We start from the raw sequence: 27472 nt of genomic DNA on the forward strand, positions 1-27472 counted from the left end.
GCCCCCTGTCTCCTTTTCCGAGGACCTCTACTCTCAAATGCCTCAGGCCAGACCTGCGGAGGAAGTTGAGGCGAGAAGCGTACCTTTCATTAGATTTGTATTCTGCGGATCCCCACCAGAGTACCCGTCGGGCATACTTAATCAGAAAAAAAAAGTTACTAAAGCTTTGTTCAGGTTTTTATTCTTGCTTAAACTGGTTCCTGGTTCTTACTACACCCCCAATGTCCGCCTCAAAATTAACCGTCTAGAGTGGACTCCCCAGTTATTTGTGGTGAAAGCACAAGTTCTTTAGTTTTACAATTCATCACTCAAAGATATTTTTGTAAAACACAGCAAAAATGAATTTCTTGAAAAATGGAAAAAAGGCAAAATACAAGTCCAGATCTTTCATTATTAGTTTCGGTAAACATAAAATTATATTTTAATAAATACAATCAGAATATGAGAGGGAAACTGTTCATTGGAAATGTAGTACAGTAGTCCTCTCTTACCATGGTTTCACTTTCCTTGGTTTCAGTTACCTGAGGTCAACCTCAATCCGGAATCGCAATCCTTCAATCCTTCCTCTGATGAATCATTAGAAGGTCAATAGTCACCTAACACCATGTGACCATGCCTGCACCATTCGTGTCACTTTTTCTCATCACACAGGCATTTTGCCATCTCGTCATCACAAAAAGAAGGGTAAGTACAGTACAATAAGGTATTTTGAGAGACCATATTCACATAGCTTTTATTACAATATATTGTTATAATTGTTTTATTTTATTATTAGTGTCTAATCTCTTAGCATGCCTAATTTACAAATTAAACTTTATCATAGGAATGTATGTATAGGAGAAAACAGTATATATAGGGTTCAGTACTACGTGCAGTTTCAGGCATGGGAGCGGGTGTTGGATCTTGGACCATATTCTTTAAGGACAAGGGGGATTAAGCATCATTTTTACATTTGTAACTTTTTATATGTGATTTATATACATATATCAAATCATTATATTGTATGCCTTAAACTAATACAGTGTTGTAAGTCGGTTATATCTCAATAAAACTGGTGGAGTTGGGGGAATAGAGAGGAGAAGAAGAAAAGTTATTCAAAACGTCTGGTCACTGGGGAGGGGGGAATGCCTCCTGATAGCATTTGAAAATCACTGCCTTATGCTACATCACAGTTTCTGTTACTCTATTTCACATTAGGAGGCTGAATTCACCTCAGTGCTAGTGAATACGCCAGCTCTTAGCTGCAATGAGAGACTCAATATTTAACAATATAGCTGTCCTTGGAACTGGAAGATAAAGGCACTGACCACGTTCCCAGAGTAGATCAATTCCTTCCCATTTGATTACTTCACAGTACAAATGATGGTGGATGATGGCAAAGTAGTTGTTCAGGACAAACTAGCTATGTGACCCTAGGCAAGTTATTTAATCTCCCTGATCCTTAGTATTTTCATTGGGAAAATAGAGCTAATAATAACTGTGAGACAAATGAGGCACCATAAGTGCTTTCCATAGTGCCCAGCACAGAGTAAGCATTTAATAAACATTAATTATTAGTAACTGGAATTATCACTATACAATATTATCACTAAAAAAAGGAAATTAGAAAATTATATTGTTGATAGAAAAAGAAAATTCTCATGTTGAATTTAGGAAGTTTCTTAGATCTTAGTATTCAAATTATGTATAGCAAAACCAGACTCCCAATTAATATCAGAGTAAAATATTATAATTTTTTTTCTTCTGGATGATAACAAAAGAAAATCACCGTTTTACAGCCATCATAATAATAATAAACTCAGGTAAGATTCATCAGTAGATGCTGAAACTGTTAGGTGAAAGTTTGATGGAGAACAGGACATTTGCGCCACCTTAAAACACCTCATCATAGGTTATTTTTGAATTACAAAAGTAAAAATGGTAATTTTACAATAGCTAAAAACTGACATTGCATGTCTCTTTTTACGATGCACTAAGACCACACAATCATTTAATGTATTATTCCTGCCAAAAGGGTATTATCTGAATCTGACCATCAGGAAATAGCAAACACACCCAAAGTGAGAGACATTCTTTAAAAAAAAAAAAAAATAGCTCTATGTTAATGATTAAAAATGTTAAAGATTAGGGGCGCCTGGATGGCACAGCGGTTGGGTGTCTGCCTTCGGCTCAGGGCATGATCCCGGCGTTATGGGATCGAGCCCCACATCAGGCTCCTCCACTGTGAGCCTGCTTCTTCCTCTCCCACTCCCCCTGCTTGTGTTCCCTCTCTCGCTGGCTGTCTCTATCTCTGTCGAATAAATAAAATCTTTTAAAAAAAAAATGTTAAAGATTAAAAAAAAAAAAACTGTCCTAGATTGAGAAACTAGAGAGACACAACAGCAAAAGGCAATGTGTGATCCTGGATCAGATCCCGAATCAATGAGGAAAAAAAAAATACTACAAAGAATATTATCGGGGCAGTTGGTGAAATTAAATATAGATTTTATATTGAATAATAGTATTAAATCTATGTTAAGTTTTTTGTATTTGATAATTGCACTGTGATTATGTTAGAGAATGTTCTTGCTCCGAGGAGATGCATGCTAAAATATTTAGGTTAGGGGTAAAGGGCCATGTTGTCTGCAATTTACTCTCAAAAAATTCTGAAAAAATATTAATAATAATTATAGTAATTATATGTGAAGAGAGATATCAGATGTGGCTAGGTGGTTTTTTTTTTAAGATTTATCCATTTATTAGAGGGAGTGGGGGAGGGGTTAGAGGGAGAGAATCTTCAAGCAGACTCCCCACTGAGCCCGGACCCCAACATAGGGCTTGATCTCAAGATCCATGAGGTCGTGACCTGAGCCAAAACCAAGAGTCAGAAGCTTATCTGACTGAGCAACTCAGGCACCCCAAGTGTTTGGTTTATAATTGGTGAATCTAGGTGAATTATATGAGAGAGTTCATTGTATTATTTTTGCAACTTGTCTATAAATTTAAAATACAAAAGAAAAAGAAGAAGGAAGGGGGGAGAGAAAGAAAAAAGAAAAGAAAGAGGAAAAGAGGAGAGAGGGAGTGGAAAAAAGCATGATGGATGGGAGACCAGAAAGGAAGAGCCTTCTCTGAAATTCAGCCCTTTAGCTTTATGGGTGATTTGTTTACAAGACTCCTGTCTTGTTTGTAACCTTTAAGGACCTGGGATGAAATAATCACCACAGGTTATGGTCTATGTGTACGAAATATTACTGTGCAGAATATTGCCCATTGCTACCCCCATCCCCTCCCTCAATTTTGAAAAGTAAAGTGCAGGTCAGACTAATGTTAGCAATTCCAATAGCAAGCTTTGTTTCTATCTTTGTTTCTTTGTTTCATATATCATGAATTAAAAAACAACTATGAACTGGTCCACATCAGCATTTGGAAGTTTGTTCTCATTCATTAATCTCATCGTTTAATCATTGAGCCAAAAGTAGCTAAATCACTCTCTCACTACTCCTCACGCTGGATATTGAGAATAAATAAGCAAGTGAGGCTGCTTTACCACTCAGCTTCCCTGCACTCCACTCCATCTTCCAATCTTTCAGGAGACCGACTGATGGAGAGTAAGTTTTGCTCAGATAAGGTACTGAGGGATGGAAATCCCTGCATGTATGCCCAGCCCCATTTGGGGCCCTGACTTGCTAGTTCAGAAGACAATCTGCAGTCTAACGCCACCTGATTTGACTCCAGCTGTAAGAAATAGAAAAATTACAGACAATGAGAATTTAGGAGCAAATTAGGCTTAGTTCAGGGGAGGTCATTAGTGTTTCATGACACCCTGAGGAAGAATGCCCAGATGGTAAGAATATTCTATCTTGAAACCAAGTAGGAGATTCTAGGTAATGAGCAACTGATGCCAACACTATCTGTACTTTTTGTCTAATTAACCTAAAGAAATAAGCCATTTCCTCTTCTTCCTCTTCTATTTCTTTGAGCTTTTTCCCTTCCTTCTTTCCTTCCTTTCTTCCTCTTTTTTTTTTTTTTTTTTTTTTTTTTTTTTTGGTTGTTCCTGTTGTTTTGTTTTCTGGGTGTTGAGTACTTGATTCATTTGAAACATCTGGTGGGATAGAAAAATTTAAGCTAGGTTGTCAGCTCATAAGTCATTGTAAATACACAAAAAGGTTATATTTCTTTCCTTATTGTCCTCGTCCTTTCACACTGCTATAACAAAATGCCACAGGCTGGGTGCCTTATAAACAGTAGACAGCTACTTCCCACAATTATGGAATCTGAAAGTCTGAGATCAGGGTGCCAGTAAGGTTGGGTGAAGGCTCTCTTCGAGCTGTAGACTGTCAATTCTTGTATTCTCACTTGGGTAAGGCAGAAGGGAGTACTCTCAGACCTTGTTTAAAAGGGCACTAATCCCATTATAAGGACTCCTCCTTCATGACCTAACCACCTCCCAAGGGCCCCAGCTTCTAGTACCATCACATTGGGCATTAGGATTTTAGCATATGAATTTGGGGGAGACACAAACATTCAGACCGTAACACTCATCTTCACCTCACTGTGCTTTATTGTCCTAAATTATTTACATCAAAAAATAGAATAAAAACAGGATTTTAAAACCTCCCTAGAATTAACCATTTGAAAAAATAACTGTGATAATTCAGTGCTTATTTAAGAAATTGATTCCTGTCATACTCTTTAAAAATACCCTGAAACCTTGCCACGTAATAACATCCTTCAAAAAAAATCAATGTTTATAGGCATAATGAAAATAAACATATCACTCAGAATGAATCCATTGTATGAATTGCATGTAGCTCTGTGCCTCCTGCCATTCCCACGTGAAGAATAACCTGAGTTTTCTGGAATGATGATCAAGGATGTAAAGGGAAAGGGCGTTCTTAGATGGTCCAAGACTCAGAAATCAGTCCTCATCGATGGTGTGGGCATGTGTGATTCAGTTAAGTGCTCCGAACCTAGTCTATAAAACCTGTAAAATCATTATTTCCAACCTACTTATTGCTTTTCCTAAACTTTATGACAGAAGTTAGGTACTATATTTTGCAATTTAAGGCTTTGAAAATGTTTCTATACATATCCCTTACAAAGCCAGGCTGTACTGAGTTTTCAACATTATAACATAGACCCCTGTTATGAGAAGGCTAAATCATTGAAAGAAACAGGTAGTTGATCGATGCATTTTCAGCCGTTTTTGTGTCTGTGCCTTTTTCCAGGTGACTTTGCTATTCCTCCTGTCAGAATGTAGAGTATATTTTCCCACCCCAGTTTGGCCATTTGCTTTGTTTTGGCCAATGGAATAAAAGTGGGTATGATGCAAGAGGAAGCATGAAAATTTGGGCTTGGTTTGTTGTGCTTTTGCCATCGCAATGAGGATAGACCCAGCTAGCCCATTATCCCAGGAGGAAGGTGAGGGTCACGTGGAGCAGAGTCCAGTCATCCCATAAGCACAGCCAAACTGGCTCAAAGCCCATGCCCAGATACATAAGTGAGCCCAGGTCAAGATCAGAGGTGGGCCCACTTAGCCAAATTCTTCAGACACCAAAGAAATAAATGTAGAAAATTATATGCCACACAGCACACAATTTTGTGGCACCTAGCTAACTGCCACAGTTCAGTAAAATATATAAAGGGGAAGAGGAGTGAGTTTGGCTTCTTGAAAAGTGTTAATTCTCCTAGATATTACAAGTTATTTATTGAATCAAAAAATGTAAAAGTAAAGAAAAACCGTAAAGGTGCCTTGCCCCCAGTAGATAAGCTACATATTCAGTGGCGTTTATTTCATAATATTATAAAGGTGATAGTGGTGAAATATAATACTGCTGAAATAAATGAAAACTTTATTTTTTATGATAATGCTACGTATCTGTTTGAAGGTATACATTTGTGTATCAAGAGACAGGCAGAGAGTAATTACCATCTGACAATGCATTATTGTCCAGGTATTCATCTGAAGGTTCTGTAATGCATCCAAACTATTTTTGTTTTATCAATGTATTAATTAATTTTTACTCAAAGAATGGATATGCACATTGTACGTAGTTCTGATCATATAGACATCAAACTTATTCTTTTTATCCACAGATCCTAATAACCTGGTTTATGTATTTTAAAGAAGCCCCTCTAGCCAACTAGTTATCTAAATACAGTTAGTAAGATGAAAATACCAGTTAAAGTTAAATTTCCATAGTTAAAGTAAAATTTGATAGTAAATTGCGTAAGAAATATTTTGATTTGTACTCCAATGTGAAAATTGGAAGAAAAAATATTATTAAAAATTTATTTTATTATATATTAACAAAATTCTGGTTATAACTGCAACACACTAATTGTTAGAGTGAAGAAAGACAGAATCAAGTATTGGTTGAGATTTTTGTCTAAAATACTTCTGATGGGGCGCCTGAGTGGCTCAGTCCATTAGGCATCCAACTCTTGGTTTCAGCTCAAGTCATGAACTCAGGGTTGTGAGATCAAGCCCTGTGGGAGGCTCCACACAGTTGGGAGTCTGCTTCTCCTCTCCCTCTGCGCCTCCCCACTGCTTGAGCTCTCTCTCTGTCTTTCCCTCCCAAATAAATAAATAAATCTTAAAAATTAATTAATTTAATTTAATTTAATATTTCTGACAAAATTATTAGGTGCTAAGTGCTGTGTGTTATCCTGAATTAGATATTGGAACAGAAAAAACAGAAAAATTGGTGAAATCTGAATAAAATCTAGAGTTTAGTTAAAAGTAATGTGTGTCAATTTCTTATTTTTGACAAATGTACACATGTAAGTTAAGAATTGACATTAGGGGAGGGGCACCTGGGTGGCTCAATCAGTTAAGCATCTGCCTTTGGCTCAGGTCATGATCTTAGGGTCATGGAATCGAGCCCCACATCGGGCTCTCTGCTCAGCGATGAGTATGCTTCTCCCTCTCCCTCTGCCTATGTGATCTCTCTCTCTCTCAAATAAGTAAATAAAATATTTTAAAAAATAAAAAGAATTGACATTAGGGGAAACTGGTAAGAAGTAGACCAGAACTCTATTATAGTTGCAACTGTAGTATAAATCTAACATATTACAAAATGAAAAGTTTATTTCAAAATTATTAGTTTGCATGACATAACATTTTTCTTTAACAACATAACCACAAAGAGATTCATTTGTGCAGAAGTATGTGAAGGCTGTACCTATTTTCCCAAGCACCTCACTTAGTCCTTGAGACAAATCTTTCTCTTTTAAAGCACCTATCATCCTATAGTAATCCTTGTAATCTATTCAACCTCATAACTGTAGGAATACAGATAATTAATATTGGGAAGGCAGGGAACCCTGTGTCTCCACTTTTCCTACACTGTAAATATATAAAAAATTAAGGAAACAAAAGAGCCAATTCTCAATTGAGAATATCCCAGTGTAAACAAGGGATACAAACTGTAGAGATATTCTTCCTTCCATGGAGCATAATGTCATAAGACTGTCAGAAGCATGTGACCTTAATGACTAAGTCCTTCTCTTCCCAAGTCTGTAGCTTCACAGGAGGCAGGAGTTTACAAAGGCAAAAAGAAGTTACAAAACAGGCCCATACCCAATTATGATGTGATTCCCCAAACATGCTTATGTTAATTTTTTTCAGATTCTCACAAAAGGCAAGATCACAAAAGATGCTAATTCTCACAGAATTCCAGAGTCCCTGAAAATTTGTCTTTGGACCCCAACTTAAGAAACATTGTTTTAAGAGTTTAGCAGAGAGGCACTTGGCTGGCTCAGTCCATAGGGCATGCAACTCTTGATCTTGGGGTCACGAGTTCAAGCCCCACACTGGGCATAAAACTTACTTTAAAAAAAAAAAAAGTTTAGCAGGAAAAAGGTGGTGTGGTAATAGTGGTACAAAGCACAACTACAAAGTCAGAATTCCAGGTTGTAATGCCAGCAGAGACCTTAACGACTTTGTGAAGTTCTGCAGGTTGCTTTCCCTCTCTGTGCTTCATTTCCCTCACTGTAAAAGGAGATGGTAGTTATAGCTTCCTGATGGTTGGTTGGCAGGATTAAATGAGATAATCAATGAAAAGAAGGTAAGATTGCAACTGACACTAGATTCTTCCTACTCTGCCTTTGTGCTATATCCACAGCCAGTCTTATGCTAAGGAGGAGGAAGCTGATTAAGCTGATTAAGGAATCATAGAGCTAAGATCCCCTAACTTTGTTATTTTCTTCTTTAAAGGTTTTAAGGAGCTCCTGATAATACAGTTTTTGCTTTGTCTCCACGTGGTGGGCAGCTCCTTTCCTATCTACACTATTCCTTTAGTTCCCGTGAGGAAACTATGTTATGTGCAGATAGAAGTGGCAATTCATTTCTGGCTGATTGAATCATAATCATATTGTCAACTTTACAAGATGTTAATTACGAAATAAGAGACAATTGCTTGTGTTTTATGAGGCTGTTATGACATGCCTAGTATGCCCAGTGAGTGAGCCAGGAGGTTGAAATGCAAGTGCTTTGGGCTGTTCTTCACTATGTGTTAATGGCTCAATTAAACATACCTTAAAGGAGAGTTTCATCTTATTCCATAGTGGGTGTTTAATAATTTGTTTTGTTAGGAGATTTTTCCCTGAACAAGTCCTCTGAGGCTGAAGGAATTCTAAAGCTCTATTTCCAAACATGTTCCATGGTTCCTCTCACTCAGCCCCTCACAGGGAGGAGTATCTAGAAAAGCTTTCTCTGCAATCTGTGGCCTTGATTCTCAAGAGAACCGAGAAGCAGGGCAATTTTTAAAGGAACTCCATAGTTCACCTCATAACTGATTTGGACAGAACAGATACACTTGAAAAAATGCTTGAGTGTCTTATTTCTTCACAAAGGACCCCATCTCTACTGTTTAAGCCAACATTTATGTGAAGATCTTTTCATTTTTCTTTGCTCTCTAGAACATCATTGTTTCAGATCTCATGGCTGAAGTTCACACAGGAGAGTCACTGTATGATTCTTTTTTTTTAATATAAAGCAATAGAAAATCTAGTTCCAAGTTAATGTTTCCAGTATCAGCTTCTTTTTAAAATTAATAGCTACATAATCAAATCAAAATATCATTTTTAAAAGGCACCTGGGTGGCTCAGTTGGTTGAGCACCCAACTCATGATTTCAACTGGGGTCATGATCTTGGGGTCACGGGATGGAGCCCAGTGTCAGGCTCCATGCTCGGTGTGGAGTCTGTTTGAGATTCCACTTGAGATTCCCTCGGCCCTTCCCCATCACGTACTCTCTCTGTCTCTCAAATAAATAACTAAAATCTTTTTTTAAATATCATTTTTTAAGGAGGAAAAAAAAAAGAATAGTGGAAAGTTCTTGTGACCTTAAGCAATTGTGTTCACTACTTAATAAGTATTTGGATTTGAAACTTTTCCTTACCTCTCATGTATGATAGTCGCTCTGTCTTAACCCTACCATCACACTCTACTTAGTTTCCTCATCCTTCTTCAAGGGGCAGGAGGGGAGATTCTCAGTAGAAAAGACTCCTTGACTTTGCCCTATATTCTCCACCCCTCTAGAAGGGGGCCATGTTGGAAGTATCAGTACCGAAAGCACTAATTTGAAACAAGAATAAACATATGTTTAAGACACATAATTAAAAAGCCATGACTCCTCACACTCACAGTATTTCTAGTTCCCTGTCTCAAAGTTGTCAGTCCTTAAAGCTTGATAAACTACACAAAGAACCCACCAGCTACAGCAAAGAACCAGAATCTCACGTATTGGCTCACATTAAGCACTTACATAACCTTTAAGGGCCTTATTCTTGGCATCTCCTTTATTGAGCACTGACTGTAAGCAGAATCTTCTATTAAAATCTTTAAATTAAAATTAAAAACCTTCAGCTCAGGTCATGATCTCTGGGTCCTGGGATGGAGCCCCACATTGGGCTCCCGGTTCAGTGGGAGTCTGCTTCTCCCTCTGACTCTCCCCCTGCTCATGCTCTCTTTCTCTCTCTCAAATGAATAAATAAAATCTTTTTTGAAAAAAATAACCTCTTTAATTGAATATCATGCTACATTTCAATATACTTTTTTTAAAAAAAACTTTTCTTTATTTGGACTTGGAAGTCTATTGTAAAAAAAAAATACATAATCTTGAGAAGAAAATTAACTGGACGATTGACCAGGATATGATTATAAAATAGGTGGAGTAACATTTGTTTACAGAAAAGGTATTCTATGTTTAGAAAAGAGAACAAACACCCCATTTGTCTCATTAGATTTTCTCTCCAAAAGTCTAACTAAAATTGTCTAGGGGTCATAGTTTTGTTTGTTTGTTTGTTTGTTTGTTTGTTTGTTTTGAGGGGGTTTTTCTTTCTGCAACCGAATAATAAATAGGTAGCCCACAAACTTAATATTCATGTATACAGCAATATCATCACGATTTTGTGAATGGAAAACCTAGCCACGTACAATTCAGATCCTATGACCTGTCCTTAGCCAAAATGTGTAATAATAAAGCGACTTCTTCCCCAGGGCAACACCCATTCCACTCAGTGCTCCATACTGCCCTCTCCTGGTGGATTTTCTGGAACTCCCACATCTCTGGCAGCTGAGTCCCAAACCCTAGACAATTAAAGCAGACGCACATGAACTTCTGTTCACCTCTGAACAAAAATGAAAAAGAAAAGGAATGCAAAAGGGAAAAAAAAGAGAAGAAAACATTTGGATATGTCTAGCTTTGGCAATTCAAACAATATTAGAATCATTCTTCATCTAACCACCTACCACTTAGTCCTTAGTTCCTTTTTCTCTTCTTTCTTTCTTTTTTTTCTTTTTTCAAGAAATAAACTCAAAATAGTTCATCACAATAGCAATGACTAAGAGGTTAAGAAGAAGAAGCCCAAGTTTAATGTTGTTTTGTTTTTAACAGAATGAAAAAAAAAAAATCCTAAACCCAAACCCTATAATTCAACCCAACTTGTCACTACCCTCTGATTAAAGCAGTTTTTTAAAATAACAGATAGGAAGCTGAGATCTGCATTGAGATAAAGATGGTTAGCATAGATCAAAAGGAACTGTACATATGTCAGTTAGATTAAGTGACAGGATGTGGGGAAGTGGTAGGTCCCATATCCAGTTACTTTACGCACAAGTACATTTGCTGAATGCAGGTACTCTAACAGGCTAGCCACGCATAGATGGAAACCAGGGAAATTAATGGAAAGCAATCTATAATGGTTAGAGTGTTTGTTCTGATATGGATCCAAGACCACATTTCTCCTAATTAGTAATATTACTATAATTTTTTATAACTGTCTACCTTGCCCTGCCCAGGACAGTAAATTATCTTTGAATCTTTCATCTGGCATTTCTGGAGGGGGTCAGCATTATGTTGTAAGTACTCTATATCCCACATACATAAACTTAGTAATTAGATATAGACAATTTTCCCAGCCAATTAGAAGGAGAAATATTTAAAATCTTCTCCCCCACCAAAAAAAAAAATCTTTTGAAGGCATTTTGGGAGACAAAAGGGACAAATGATATAGAATGTCAATATCAATGGAGCCCAGAAAAGAATACTTAGCTGGTTTTGAGGTGAATTGGGATTGGGGAGAGGAAGGATAAGAAGCAAGAATAGTTTACTTGCTAAGTAAAATGGAAAAATCATACAAGGGTTATTTTTCAGGAAGGGTGAATTACAACAGAAGAATATTGCTTAAGACCACAATTAATGCCACATATTTCTTTTGGATTCCATTCATATGTTACCATTCATAATGAAGGTGATCTTGGCTAATCAAGGCCAGGCTATAAATCAGAGAAATTAAAAACCCATGTTAGGGAAATACTATGAAGCTTAATACAGCGATTCCTTCCTTACTTAATGTAGTCACTAAGATCTAAAATTCTACAGCTGGAAAGACCTTCTTATTTACCTTTACCAGACCTGACTAACCCCAGTTTAGTAATAATCAAATCAAATCACCCTTTAGCTAGGGGTGCCTGGGTGGCTCAGTCGTTAAGCGTCTACCTTCGGCTCAGGGCCTGATCCCAGGGTCCTGGGATCGAGCCCCACATCAGGCTCCTCTGCTGGGAGCCTGCTTCTTCCTCTTCCACTCCCCCTGCTTGTGTTCCCTCTCTCGCTGCCTGTCTCTCTCTCTCTCTGTCAAATAAATAAATAAAATCTTTTTTTAAAAAAATCACCCTTTAGCTAAAACAATTGCATACCCTTAGTAATCCAACAGGCTAGGACTAGGATGAGCGAAATGAGGCATTTGCCTTCAGGCACAAACTTAAAGGGGGCCAAAGGAGGGGGTTCCAAAGCCTTAGTAATCAAGATAAATAATATTTCAACTTCACCTACCCAAATGCCTTCTCTGTTGAATCCTGTCTTTATTTAAAATTTTGTTATATTGTTCATCATGGATGTTTTTGCATTGATTTTTTAAATATAATTTATCTTGATAACTGAGGTTTTTGGCACTTAAATTTTGCACCCTAAAGCAAATACTTCACTCACCTCATACTAGTCCTGGACCTGTAAACCCATTCCACTATTTATATAATTTCAGAATCAGAAATTTTTTCCTTACATCTAACTCAGGGTTTCCCAGGCTTTGGCACTATTAGACATTTTGGGGCCAGATAATTCTTTGTTGTGGGGGTTGTCCTGTAAATTATAGGATGTTTAGCAGCATCCCTGGCTTCTACCTACTTGATGCCAGTAACACCTTCCCCCTCCCTTCCACCAAAAATGTCTCCAAATTAATCCTGGTTTAGAACCATTAATCTTGGGGCGCCTGGGTGGCACAGTGGTTAAGCGTCTGCCTTCGGTTCAGGGCGTGATCCCGGCGATCTGGGATCGAGCCCCACATCAGGCTCTTCTGCTATGAGCCTGCTTCTTCCTCTCCCACTCCCCCTGCTTGTGTTCCCTCTCTCGCTGGCTGTCTCTATCTCTGTCGAATAAATAAATAAAATCTTTAAAAAAAAAAAAAAAGAACCATTAATCTTCCCAAGTCTCATGTGCTACAAACCACCCCATTTCTTCCTGTTGTGTCCTCAGAAACATAAATAAATAAATAAATAAATAAATAAATAAATAAATAAATAAAATCTTTAAAAAAAAAAAAAAAGAACCATTAATCTTCCCAAAGTCTCATGTGCTACAAACCACCCCATTTCTTCCTGTTGTGTCCTCAGAAACATAGAAAGCAGCTTTTCATCATCTTCTAAATAACCCCATGAGATTCTTTGCTTTGTAGAATATGTGTTTACTTTATAATCTGATTAGAGTGATGATAATCATGTTAGTATGTCTAGACATAGCGCAGTCAAACCCCTGGCCTCTGTAAGGTTTATTCCTGTCTAATATCTGACATCTCAGTAGACCACTGGGCCATCTGAAGCAGTAGCTTCTTCCAGAAGTTCCAAGATGTCTTGTAATTATAACCCCTTTGTCAAACTGCAAACCCAACTCCTTCATTGAATTAGGCCAGAGAGGTTAGTTACACCCAACCACATTTCATTCTCTTCAAAGTGAATTTCATTTTGGAATTTATCAATAATCTTTATGTAAGCTATCATATCCTCTTCCATCTCAGAAACTAAGACTCTAATGAGTTAGATTATATCAAATATTCAGCAGTTCAACTTCCTCTGTGATCTTAGTTTTGTAACTACTACCGTTGTGGGAAGCCATTTTTCCTATAATGAACAGGAAAGATATTTAGCATTTCTTCTTATTATTATTCAAAAGCTAACTTCATTACAAAATGTTTAAAGCTCACAGTTAGACCTGGAAATCAATTTATACTTGGAAGGTAAAAATCCACTTCTGGATTCTAGTTTAGTAGCAACATACTGAAAAGTCTCATATTCATCATGCAAACTGCAATATGAATCATAAGTAGGTCGTCAGATAGATGACCTAGAAATTCTTCCCGATGACACACATCTACCACCTTCATCCTCCACTCAGTTGAACTTTCATAAGATTCTGGATCCATATGTGGGTTCCCCCCCACCCAGGTAGGAATGGTGTATGTGGCAGTCAACATATATTCAAGATAATGGGTTTGGATATTATACCAGCCAGGGGTCTTGGCTACAAGCAACAGAAACTGACTCTGGCCAGTTAAGTAGGAAAATAAAGAAGGCGGGAGGAATATATATATATATATATATATACATATATATATATATTGCTGAGTTATTAAATAGTTCAAGGAGTTTCCAGCATGATTGGAACCAGGCTAGAAAAGGAGATCAGACAAGGGAGCAAGGCAGCAGTGGACCCCAGCCAAGAGCACACCACCTAACCCATCTAGCGAGGAAACCACTACTACCATCCCTACCACTAAACAACGGATGCTGCAGGTTACCAGGCAGCCACAGACACTGGACTTTGGCTGGTGCTCCTCCTGCTACCACTACCTGCTACCACCACCTGCCTCTGGATTCTCCACTGTCTCTGCCTCTTTGTGTTACCAGCAACTAGTTCAAAGTCAATAGTAGGTGCATCTGTTTAGTCAAGCCTGGGTCAAGTGCCTACATTCGAGCTGCAGTGGAAGCTGGGACAAGGTCTGGACTTCTCAACTTCAAGTGGGAGGCAGACAACCAAGAAAATGAGCTGTCCATTACAGGTATGACAAAGAGAGGTAACTAATAATAACGGATTAAATATTGGGCTCTGGAGTCAGACTATCTGAATTTGAATTTATGCCTATTACTAGCTATGTGACCTTGAGCAAATTACTTAAATCCTTAATCATTTCTATTTCCTCACCTTTACAACAGACCCTTTATGAGGATTAAATAAAAACATCCATGTAAAATTGCCTAGAATGGTGTATGGTACGTAGAAAGTACTTCCATATATTTATATTTGTGTGTCCGTACACACACACACACACACACACACACACACACACACACACACACATGAATATGTGTGTATGCCAGCATGTAACATTGATAACAGGGATAGAGCCTCTCTACCCCTATTTTCTTTCTCCTTTTATAAACACCTACTAAATACTGAGGCAATACTTGTATATCTCAGACTTTTCATTTAGTTTAGTGCAGGACAAGGCAACTAAACTTAACTTTGGTCTCCCCCACCCCTCTACTTGAAATGTACATGATCTAGCAGAGCAGAACCAATGAAGAAATCATCCTAGTCCAACATAGGCTGGAGTAGCATAAAAATGGAAATTCAAAGGGTGGGATTAATTTTGTCTGGGGAGCTAGAAAAATCATTATAGAAGGAACTTGACAGGGAACATGAAGAACAGATAATGAACTTCTTTATAGAGTAGAGAGAAGACTTCTGCCAGACAGTGAGAATACTCTCAGCACAGCTGTGTAACTGCAGGGTCTGCCTGGGAATGGGGAAGAGCCGGGAAGGATAAGAGCAAGGGATTGATGGGAAGGTAGAAAAAGATGAACTGAGAAAGACAGACTGGGGCCATATTGTCAAAAACACACCAGACCTGACCAAAGACCCTGGCAATGTGTCACATCATTGGGATCAATACCTTAGGTGATTATTTATTCCTGGTGAGATTTTTAGTTCACTATGCAGAAGTTCAACTCCAGGGATTAAGGTTGGCTTAAGCAAAACAATGGAATAGACAGAGTTTGTCCCAGACCTTCTTTATGTTGAGTCTCCCTTTCCCTCTTAACCTCTACCCCAGGTCCCCAGGGCCATCTGGAAAGCCTCTGCCTGTACATCACAACCTATTCGATGCTGCCAGAGGTTTCAGGCCTTCGTAGTGCTTCCAGCTCCACGCCCTGCCATTCTTCTTTCTTCTCCACACCTGTCAGAGCCCCAATTTCTGTTGAATTGACAAGACTGAGCATGTGCTAAACAGATAATGCAGTTTCAACGGCAGTCCTGGTCCACAGCTCTTCCTCATAACACATCGCCCTAATAGTTGCAGTGGACTCCCCAGAAACGATATGAGCAGTTCTCCAATCTCAATTACTGCTAGCTCCTAGAGCTATGTTTTCCCCAATCTCTCCACCCCAAGCCCCAGCTGCAGGTAGAGCATGTGCTCTAATAAGGACAGAAGAGCTTTTATAGCCCACAAACTTAGAAAGCTCAGAACAGGATTGCTCTAGAAAGTCTGATGTGAATGATTGCTTCCTCATTTCTTCTCAGGAAATAGAAGTGGCTCTGGGCTAAGGATTAAATCTGCTCTTCCCTTCTGGACATAGAAGGTCTCAACTACTCCAAGACCATTAAATACCCAGGGATTTGAGCCCAGCGGCTCCAGCATTCATGTGACTGGAAACGGAAGGGTTTGGCCTCTTGCTGTGGAGGGGTTTAGCACACTGATTGCAGAGCTCAGTGGATTTCTTGTACGTTTTGTTTCAACTGCCAAGAGCTCAGGGACTCAAGCCTTGTAAGATGCTCATGGAATGTCAGGGAATTGAGAAGGGACCCAGGGAATTGATGTTCGCTGAGCTATTGCTGGTGTGCCTGGGATGGGGAGTGAGGAGGCCTAGAGATGCGGCGCATCCTGAAGAGCTATGGCTGAGAGGGCTTCATGCTGCAGGGCTAGCTTCTTTAGTAACCTACTCTGGTAAGACACAAGGGATGGATAAAAATGAGCAATTATACTTGAGACAGATCCGTTCCTTCAGTGGCAATATATTTTCCTCACATGCTTTTCTCTTCACAGCAAGCAAATGCACGTGGAGCCAGTGACTATGAAGTCGGTCATATTAAATTTACTCAGTTTTCTTCAAGTCTTTAAGCGTGAAGCGTTACAAACCTTCATATGTACACTAGGGAAAGAAAGGAAGAAAAAAAAGAACTCCACAGCAAGGCCTAAGAAAAAGCCTGTGGAAAGAAAACGGCAAGATAAAGCCACACAATTTCAAATCTTAATCTCCTGAAATGGTGCTTTTAAAGCTGCACTTTCCACATTTCTGAGTGGGGCCCGTCAAAACTCCGTGTCAAATCATGTTATAAACTTGTTTTTTATCTGTTTGTGATAGCTTTCAAGGGCCAGTAATTCCCCCATATGTGGCAGAAAAGTTCATAGTAGAGATTTGCGCACTTGACTAAGCTTCCTGCATTGCTTTTTGTGGAGTGCTGGTGAAGGAGAGAGATTTGTCCTCCCTTTCAGAACTAAACCATGCAACTGCCAGCGACACAGTCTAGAAGCAAACCAGAATCACTCACTTGGTCAGATAATCTATAGAACGATGACTTAATATTACATACTCTCTGCTTTTGTCCAGTAAAACACATAACCAGGTAGAATGCCCCTGCCTTTTTTCAGGTACAAATTAACAGACAAGACCCCATCAATGAGGGAGGCCTTTTCGGTGCCCTCTCCCCAGACACCCTCCTTTGGCACCCCTGTCCCATCACCAGAGGTGGCCCGGAGTTCTGGGTGCCAGCTGGCTGCTGGGGTGACGATAGTGCCAGGCGCTCAGGAAAAGAGAGTTGTGGAAACCATACAGCTGTGGAGAGAGGGTGTCATCTGCCTTGGGAAGGGTGGGGGACAACTCACTCTGTCCCCTCCTCTATTCACCTGGTGGCACTGACTGGCCTGAGGCTTAACAGGAAGAGGCAGGTATGACCAGCTCCGAATGGCATCCTCAGGCCCAGGGGTCATAATCACAGGTATCAGCCAGGGTAGTGTCAGTGAGTGAAATGGGCCAGGTATAAGTAATAAAGATGTTTGGGGTCTAAGAAAAGAAAAGAAAAGAAAAGAAAAAAAGACATAATCTACTATGTTATTTATTTGGTTGGTTTTTTGGTTTTTGGTTGTTGTTTTTCTTTTTTTTTTAATAAGACAGCTTTCTTTTTTTAAATAGACAACATTCTGAAACAAAAAGAAAATTAGTTCCTCTTGGCAAACTAATAAACTTTCTTGTATTAGGCGTGACATCTATTGTTCCCTTTTTCCCTTAACTGTCAAGAGGCTGAAAGCTATATGTTATGCTTCCCTTTGATTTTTTTAAGTTTGTTTTTTTTTTTAATAAGCTCTACACCCAACTTGGGGCTTAAACTCACGACCCTGAGATCAAGAGGCATGTGCTCTACCAACTGAGCCAGCCAGGCACCTCTCTTGGATTTTTTTGACAGAGTAATTTCCCCTCCTTCCCATCCCTTTCCTCTCCACACGCACACACACACACACACACACACACACACACACACACTTGCCTGGTGGCCTGTAAAGTTATAACAGAGATAACATAAGTGTAATACTGATTAAATATTTCAGAGTTCTTAATTTCTTAATATTAAGTATTAATATGTGCCAAGGTCCTATTTTTATTTTCTTCTAAAACCTTCTGTTGAATGGCTGAACTCAGCGGGAAGAACCATTATAGAAATTCTAAATTCTGGCTCTATCAGTGAACTGTAAAGGTATCCCGATTCTAAAACATCTTGTTCTCATTTTAAAGACCTAAAGTAGTTCCCTTTGGAAGTTTTTTAGTTTTGTTTATGGTTGTGTTTTTCTTTTTCTTTCTTTCTTTCTTTTTTTTTTTTTTTTTTTGACTCCCTACCATCTCCGTCTGCAAGCCAAGATTATGAAAAGAGATGATATACTTTAGGAAAGGGCCATAGATCCAAAATTAATCTCTACCAAAGTTAATTCCTGCATAAATTAAGCTGAATATGTTTTCCAACACCATAAATCAAGTGTAATAGGTATAAATAAAACATGAACTCAGGTTTCCTCATTTATAACTTCAGCTTTATGACACTTCAGTGTGGAAAAGGGCAAAGTTGTTTTTGTTTTTTCTTCTTTTTTAAAGCTGTTGGGTTAGTAGATATTGTAAAGTCAAATAGATTTCCTCTCTATAGCTGAAAAAGCTAATAATCAGAAGCCCACAGAAAAATTCCTTCTGCATACTTATGCAAAACATCATATAACCCTCCTCCTGAGACGAGCAAAACAGTAGAATTGCCAGGGAAGATTTGAGAATGGGGTGGAGAGGAACCAAAAGCTCTGGGGATGAGGAAGTTTAGTTCTGCTGCATGAAGCACATGGCCAGTTGTTGGCGTCAGGTTATCCCTGGCTACAATTTAGTTCTTGGAGAATCCATGAGGGGCAATGAAAATAAGGTATCAGGATGATCCAGTTGAGAACTAACCTATAGCGGGCGTTGGGGTGTGCCTCACCCCCTTTACTTGGCCAGTACATCTACCCCTCAGCTGTGTGAATGTCCACTGCTAACAGCCTTGGCTAGGAAATTATGCCCCATTCATCCTCCCACCAAGGCTGGGGCAGCCCACAGTCAATGAGGGCACAAGGGGCCAGCCCCCTCCTCCCTGCTCTGTCTTGAGCTTATACTACAGAACTACATTGTCTGACATGGTAGACATTAACCATGTGTAACTCTTCAAATTTAAATTAAATTTAAAAATAAGTTTGTCAGTTATGCTAGCCATATTTCATATACTCGATGGTCATATGTAGCTAGTGGTAACTATACTGGACAATGCCAATTACATAGAACATTCCCAACATTGTAGTAGCTTCTATTGGACAGCAGAGCTCTAGTCTACCCACTATGGAAAAGGCTAAGGCTAGATTTCACCTAGGTGAAGTCCATGCTCAGCTCTTTCCCTTTCCCTATCCTGCTTTCCTATCTTGCCTCCCTGCCTTCTATCCATCTGTCTATCTATCTATCTATCTATCTATCTATCTATCTATCTATCTATCTATCTATTTTCTGAAGAGTATTCCTTCAATAAGTCATGTGTACCCAAGTCCCCGTGTCAAGCTCTGCTTCTAAGGAATTCTGTCCAAGACACCATCTATATTGATTTCAGCTTTAGGCTCATTGTAAATAAACTAAACATTTATGTATGGAAGGCTTAGATTTCCTTACCCTGAAAGATACTCAGGCATGCTTGTTTTCTAAAACATAAGCTCAGAGTCAGTGGGCCAGATTTTCATAAAAGGAAAAGGGCTCTGGGAACAAAATGAAAGAGTCCTAAATAAAAAAATTGTGACTGAGGAGTGTGAGTCTTTGCAGGAGGCAGGCAATGCCCAGATTGGGGGCGAGGTGGGGCACTAGCTGAAGGGTTATGGTAGAGCTGAATAGGAAGTGTCATGGGTATGAAAGCAGAATACCTGACTGAAGGTAGAAGACAAGCCATAATCTCAAGTCAACTTCCTTATCCTTACCAAGAACTAAATGTTACATAGAGAAAATCAACTCATACCTCCCTGTGATTTATGGAGAGCTTGCTCTATATCACATGTCATGCACCTTTGCCTCCACTTTCTTTAAGTCTTCCCTTTGAGTCTTCAAAGGAGTAGTTTCCTCTTCCTGAATATTTCAGCACTACTCTGTATAATAGAAGTACAATGCAAGCCACATATGTAATTTAAATTTTTCTGGTAGACACATTAAAAAAGGTGATTTTAATTTTAATCATCAATTTTATTTAGCCCAATATATCCAAAATATTATCATTTCAACATGCAATCAGTATAAAAACTTACTAATGGTACATATTCCATTCTTTAATTTCATATTGAGCCTTCAAGATCCAGTATGTAGTTTACACTTATACTACATCTCATTTTGGACTGGCCATATTTCCATCGCCTTTAGATTTTGTACGTATATTATCTATACAAAACTAAAATTAAATTATTGCTTTTTAAGTTAGATTAAGAACAAAATAATTTAGAACAAAAGTTCCCAAACAACTGAACACAATTGTCTGCTTTGTAGGTCAGGTGTGAGGGTCTAATAAGATAATTCATGTTGATGACCTGCGTGGTCTGACACTTCGCAGGTATGAAATAAATCATAGATAGTCTTGAATTGATATTACAGCTACCCTTAAGCTACTCTTAAGGTTTAAGAGACACAATTTTAATAACTAATTGATGTAAAATCTGTGATTTCCAACTGCAATAATACTTTTCTTTGAAAGGAGCATGATGGTGGGGAATGGGGAGCTGGTGGGAAGAGAAGGCTGAGCTAGAACTCTTTTGTTACTAACCCAGCATCCAGCCTGGGGATTTTTTTCAGAACAGTATATTACATCTGTATGATAAAGGCTACGTTTGTCAGTGGGAAGAAGGAAAAAATAGGTAAAGCAAGTTGGAATAAAAAAGCAAGAGGAGCAGTGTATAACCACCAATTATCTGGACAAAGAAATGAAATGAAAGGAGAAATGAAATCTGGATAGGACATTGATGAAATCTCCTCCTGCAGAAAGAGTAATTGAGAGGCCCTTAATTCTGTTTGCAGCACAGTGAACAACACTTACCTTGTCGGAAGTATCCCCACTGGGGCCCTCCCCCATCCATGTTACAATGGCTGTAGTTGTGGAGTAGCTTCACTCCTGTAGAGTGTGGTTCTTTCTGCCTGTAGACTGGACCATAGTGGCATGGAAATAAATACATTTTTCAAAAGATGTGGTTTGAGACCACATGAAATGCAATGTGTTCAAAAATTGGGAATGATGGGGCACCTGGGTGGCTCAGTCAGCTAAGCATCTGATCTCAGCTCAGGTCTTGATCTCTGAGTTCAAGCCCTGTGTTGGGCTCCATGCTGGGCAGATTTACTCTCTCTGCTGGAACTGATACATCCATCTCCTGTCCACTGACACTGACACTCCTCTCAGGCCTTCATGTTGGGACTGGAACTATACCACGGGCTTTCATGGGCCTCCAGCTTGCCAACTGCAGATCACAGGACTGCTCATTCTCTATAATAATGTGAGCCAGTCCCTCATAATAAATCTCTTTCTATATATCTCTATTATTTCTTATTGGTTCTGTTTCTCTAGAGAACCCATACTAATAACAGACTTCAACATGTCTTTTAGGGGAACACACATCAACTCATTCCATGATACAGTGGCAACAGCCAGGGAAGACAAAAGTCTGAGAAGGAATTGGGAGCTGGCAGGCACAAACAGAAGAACCACATAAGGCATCACGCCATGAATTGTGTTTACTGAGAGTTAGGGGTTTGGAGGAGAGTGAAGGCAGCTAGATATGATCTTCTCTTTCCATCTCTGTTTCCAGCCAACGAAACCAGCTGCAATTCCGGAGAACACAAAGGAAAGCACTCCAAAACATGTTGCAAAATGCCTAGTTCCTGAGCCAGATGCAAGCAGCCTGTGCTATACTAGAGCTAAAAAAAGAAGAAAATCAAGGGAAAGGGTGACCGTACTTATTTTTCTCCAGTCCCTGAGGCACAATGAAACAGCCTTTTAGCTCAAGACTTTTGCTGCCAGGATTCTAGCACTGTTTGTCAGACTGCGCTAACCAACTATGCATTCATTATTCCTCAGGAATCCCTGTTCTGGAAGCATTTTCCCCCAACCCATTCAGACCTTCAGCATCCAAATCTCCCTAAGGGGATGTCTTTTGTTTTGTTTAGTCAGAGTTGAATGTCCTGGTTGCAACCCTACAGATGCATCGCTAAGACATTAGTCATTCAGAGTCGTATAAAGGGCCAAACAGGACCATCCAAACACATTCTAAAGCAAAAGCCACATCTGCTGGGCCTTAACACAAAGAATACTCTGTCCCTTTATGCTTAGGATTCCCTTCTTGGCTTCCATATATGTGCTTTTAAATGCTCTGTCAGACAAGCCCTGGATGCTGCCCATGGTCACGTTTGTATGTGGGAGTGGAGAGGAGGGGGTAAGGATTTGGGCAGAAAAGAGGAGATGTGAAAATGAGTGGATTATCACGGGCAGAGCTTGCCTGCACACAGTGACCTAAAGGGAGGGTGAATCCTGAAATAAGAGTAATAACAGTAATTGCTCCTTATATTTACTGAGCATTTAATAAGTGCTCTACAAGTATTATCTTATATAAGCCTCATAACAACTCTATGAGATGGGAACTATTATTGTCCTCATTTTAAGGGTGAGAATCCTGCAATTTAAGGGACTAGGGGATTTACCTAAAGTCGTACAATCGGTTTAGTAACAGCCTGAGATCCAGGCAATCTGGCTTTGAACCTGACCCTCACTAATTTTTTTTATTTTATTATGTACTACTTGATGCATAAAACATATAAATAAGGCATATATGTTATAATGTGTAATAATAACACAGGCCACCATGCAACTTTAAAGCTCCATCACTACCAATGTCTTTGAAGTGACCTGTTTGCTTCTACTCATCCCATCTTCAACCTCACCCCCGCAGAAAACACCATTATGTGTTTATCACTCTCTAGGTGTGTAAAATAGCCTTTACCACATAGGTAAATATCCTTAAAGCTATAGTTTTAGTGTGGTTTTTGAGCTTTTAAAAAGTAGGGTCAGAGCTGAACTTACTTTTTTTTTTTAATTCAACATTATGTTTCTGAAATTCATCCCTATTGTGTCAGTTGACTGTGCTGTCAACATTTTCACTACTGGGCTCCATTGGTATAAATATACCGCAATTTATTTATACATTCTCCCATTGGGGGGCATTTGGGTTGTCCCCAGTTTCTTCTGTTGCAGACAATGCTATTATGAACATTTTTGAACTCGTCATCAAATCCATATGTGCGAGAATTTCTCTAGGGTATTACAGGGTCAAATTATTTTCCAAAGTGTTTGCACCAATTTATACTCTTCAACTGTGTGTGGAAGTCCTTGTTCCACATTCTCACCAACATGAGGTATTATCAGGCTTCTTAGTGTTCGCTAAGATAGTAGGTGTGTAAAATGGTCTCATTTGATGTCAACTTGTATTTGAATATTATTATATTATATTTGTATTATATTATTATTCTTAATCATATCCAGATAATGCTTGTTCACATTTACACCAGTTTAGCCTTCGTGTTTACCAGGTATTTTTGTTCATCATTCCTCCTTATATTTCTGACCTTCCTACTGGGATAATTTTTCTTCTTCCTAAATGATATCCTTTATTTATTTTTTTAAAGATTTTATTTATTTATTGGACAGAGAGAGACACAGCGAGAGAGAGAACACCAGCAGGGGGAGAGGGAGAGGGAGAAGCAGGCTTCCTGCTGTGCAGGGAGCCCAATGCGGGACTTGATCCCAGGAGCCTGGGGTCATAACCTGAGCCGAAGGCAGACGCTTAACGACTGAGCCACTCAGGTGCCCCTGAATGATATCCTTTAGAAGTTTTTTTAGTTAAGAGCCATTGATTGTAAATTCTCTCATTCTTTGCTACTCTGAAGATACCTTTATTTAGCCCTTGTTCTTAAAAAAATACCTTTCCTGGAATTCAATCTTATTTGGATATTATGTTAATGAGCTGAAAGATATTCTTGTCTGTTTTCCCTTGTTGTTATTGAGAAGTCTACTGTCACCCCATTTGCTTTTCCTTTGTAGGTGATCCTTTTTCTCTGGCTATTTTTAAGATCTTTGGTATTTTGTGGAATCATACAAAAATGTGTCTAGGTGTAGTTTTTTTAATTCTGTTTGATATATGTTGGTCTTTCTGTAGCTGTGGATTCATGGCTTTGATTATATTTCATCACTTCAAACATTGTCTCTCTTCTCTTACTCCTTCTGTTTTCCATACTGTTTAACTTATATGTCATCCTTCTCATCTCCCAATGTCTCTGTGCAGTATTACAGATAATTTCCTCAGCTCTTTTCTATAGTTTGTCAATTCTTTTCTCAGCCATTTCTAATCTGCTGTCTAACCCACCTATTTGTTATCCATATCAAGATTATAATTTTTCATTTCTGAAATGGATTCCATTTCTGATTTCTAGGTCATTGTTGATAGTCTCTTCTACACACATTTTTTAAGTGAATTTTTTTATCTTTAAATTATCTTTAAACTTTCTTTAAAGTTTTCAATATCTGATCATTACAATATCTGAATTCTTGGAGGAGCACTGTATCAGTTTTTTGTTTCTTCTGACTCTCACTCTTGATTAGTTTCCGATAACTGCTATAACAAATTATCGCAAAATTGGTGATTTAAAGCAACACAAGTTCATTCTGTGACAGTTCTGGAAGCCAGAAGTCCAAAATTACTTAGTTGAAGCCAACATGTTGGAAGGGCTGCTTTTTCCAGATGCTGTAGGGCAGAATTTATTTCCTTCCTCATTCCCTTTTCCGGCTTCTTGAGGCCACCCTCATTCCTTGGCTTGGGACCCCTTCCTTGCATCACTCCAGCCTCTTGCTTCCATCATGACATGCCCTACTTCTGTAGTCAGATCTCCTTCCTCTTTCCTCTTATAAGGATACTTGTGATTGTATCTAAGGTCCACTTGGATTATCCAGGATAATTTCCCCATCTCAGTATCCTTAATCACAGCTGCAAAGTCCCTTTTTTCATGCAAGGTGATGTTCATAGGGATTGGAATGGCATATTTTGGGGGTCCATTATTCAGACTACCACACACTCATTGTTAGAGACTGCTGGTTGCCAATAAGTATCCATTCTCCCATCCCTTCCTAGGAATGAAAATACTAATTTTTAGGCAGGCTTATCATCAGCTGGTTAAAACTCCCTAGTTTTTTGTTATTGTTTTCTTGTTTTGATATCCAATGTGGTCATTGGAATTAAAATTTTGCCAGTAAGTTATAAGTGGAGGTGCTATGTGCAACATCCAGAATATGTTTCTAAAGAGAATAGTCATACTCTTCTTGTCCTTCCTTCCAAAATGGTCTGGAATGTGGATATCTGGAGCTCCAGCAGCCATCTGGGATCACAAGAACAATGATCATAACCAAGATCTCGGAGGATTCATGAACCATAAGAAAACAGGTCCCTGATGAATTTGTGATAAACCTGCCCTGGATACCTACTTCTTGGTTTGTTTTACATGAAAACAAATAAATGCATGTTTAAGCCACCATTATTTGATGGGTTTTTTGTTTTTTTGTTTTTGCCATGTGTAAATTTAGTCCTAAGTGATATAATCATTATGGCTTCTTTCCTTGTGTATTTTTCTTAATTTTTTATTGTGATCTTTTATTTGGTTCTACATAATCTGTGGGAATCCTGAAAACCTGAATTAATGACACTCTCCTCCAAAATGGTTTTGCATTGACTTATTCTTGGAGTCGTGTATACCACCAACAGAAGATGGCTTTAACCTTCTTAATGAAGGAATGATCTCCAGCAGCAGGCTGAATTTAGCTTCCAATCCCTGCATTTGTGGCTGGAATTGGCGTTTATCTTCCAAATTTGCAGTTTTCTCTCCTTTCTCGATCCTGGTTTTAGCTTACTTTGCATGTTTGTATGTTGTTCTTTTGTTTTATTATCATTGGAAAGTTCCCTCTGTTTCTGGTGAGAGCTCAATGTATTAAAAATCATGTCATCACCTGGATGCAATGCCATTGTAGTAGAGTATTACCTCAGGGTATCTTGTTCACCATCCTGCCAGGAACCACCCCAGTTTCATCAAGATGTGCCGCAAAGGCACATCTGATTGGCCCACCCAATATTTGGGGGCAAATTTGGTACAAGCAGAACTCTTCTGAAAACCAGATTGGTAGCACTTTCACTGACCATGGACTCCACTCATTTATTTTTTCTCAGGGGTTTATTGCAGTCATTAACTATGATTCTCTCTTTTAGAGTTTCTGGCCGCTCTTTCAAATTGCACAGTCTCCTTCATCTGTCCACAAAGATTTTGATACATCTCCAGGGATATGTAATAAAGCTCTACTAATGAGATACTATACTTATTATAATATGTATAATATTCTGCAACTTGCTTTTTAATTTAGTAATGCCTCCTATCCATCTCAGTACTTCTAGTCACCTCATTCTTCTTTCATAGCTGCATAGTATCCCGTGGTGCATATAATAGCTTCTTGGACAATTTGACTCTTGATGGACATTTAGTTTGTTTCCAATTTTGTGATATTATAAATAGTGCTATGCTATAATAAGAACTTATATACATATTTGTGTGTGTACATATGTGAGAGTAAATATATAGAAAGGATTTCTAAAACTTAGTGTTTTAGTTCAAAGACTATGAATATTTAACATTTTGATGGATGTTGCCAATTTGTCTCCCTCATGCTAATGTAATGGTGTTTTGTGACAAACTACTAATGCGAAATCAATGTCCATTTACCCTAATTCCTGAGTAGGGATTCTCTGTTTTATTTCAGAGTGGTAGTATGCCTACCCAAAGACTACGCTTCATAGCCTCACTTTCAAAGAAGTATGACCACATAACTATCTCTGGTCCCTGAACTGTGAGTGGCAATGTTATTTGGAACATCGTGCAGCATTGCTCACTAAAAGTTATGCCACTTTCTGCCCTTCTGCCTTTATGCCTTCTTCCAACATATGTAGTGGTTTTATGGCTAACATTCTAGTAGCCAAGGTCATTAGAAGTGATCTTGAGGATGGAAACTATCCACTAGGGATTGTAGAGAAGAAATAAAGGAGGCTGAATCATGGAGAACTACCGCACAACCTTAGACTCCCCACATCTTGACTTCCATTATATGAGAGAATAAACCCCTATATTCTGAGTCTTTGTTACATGCAGCTGAATTCCTAAATGACGCAGTGTTCCTTTCAACCATTTAACCAATAAGCCAGTCTTTGCTATGAGCCCA

General features: G+C 38.7%; 1 long non-coding RNA gene across 1 annotated transcript; it reads left to right on the plus strand.

Annotated features, from left to right (window-relative positions):
• The first annotated feature begins 9 nt into the window (after positions 1-9).
• Positions 10-25743, plus strand: LOC125283149 (uncharacterized). Its single transcript, XR_007190755.2, has 3 exons — positions 10-402; positions 518-684; positions 21776-25743. It is a non-coding gene; the product is annotated as an uncharacterized LOC125283149 (long non-coding RNA).
• Positions 25744-27472: the final 1729 nt, after the last annotated feature.

This window comes from Ursus arctos, unplaced genomic scaffold, assembly GCF_023065955.2.
Source record: "Ursus arctos isolate Adak ecotype North America unplaced genomic scaffold, UrsArc2.0 scaffold_8, whole genome shotgun sequence".
Classification (NCBI taxonomy): Eukaryota; Metazoa; Chordata; class Mammalia; order Carnivora; family Ursidae; genus Ursus; species Ursus arctos.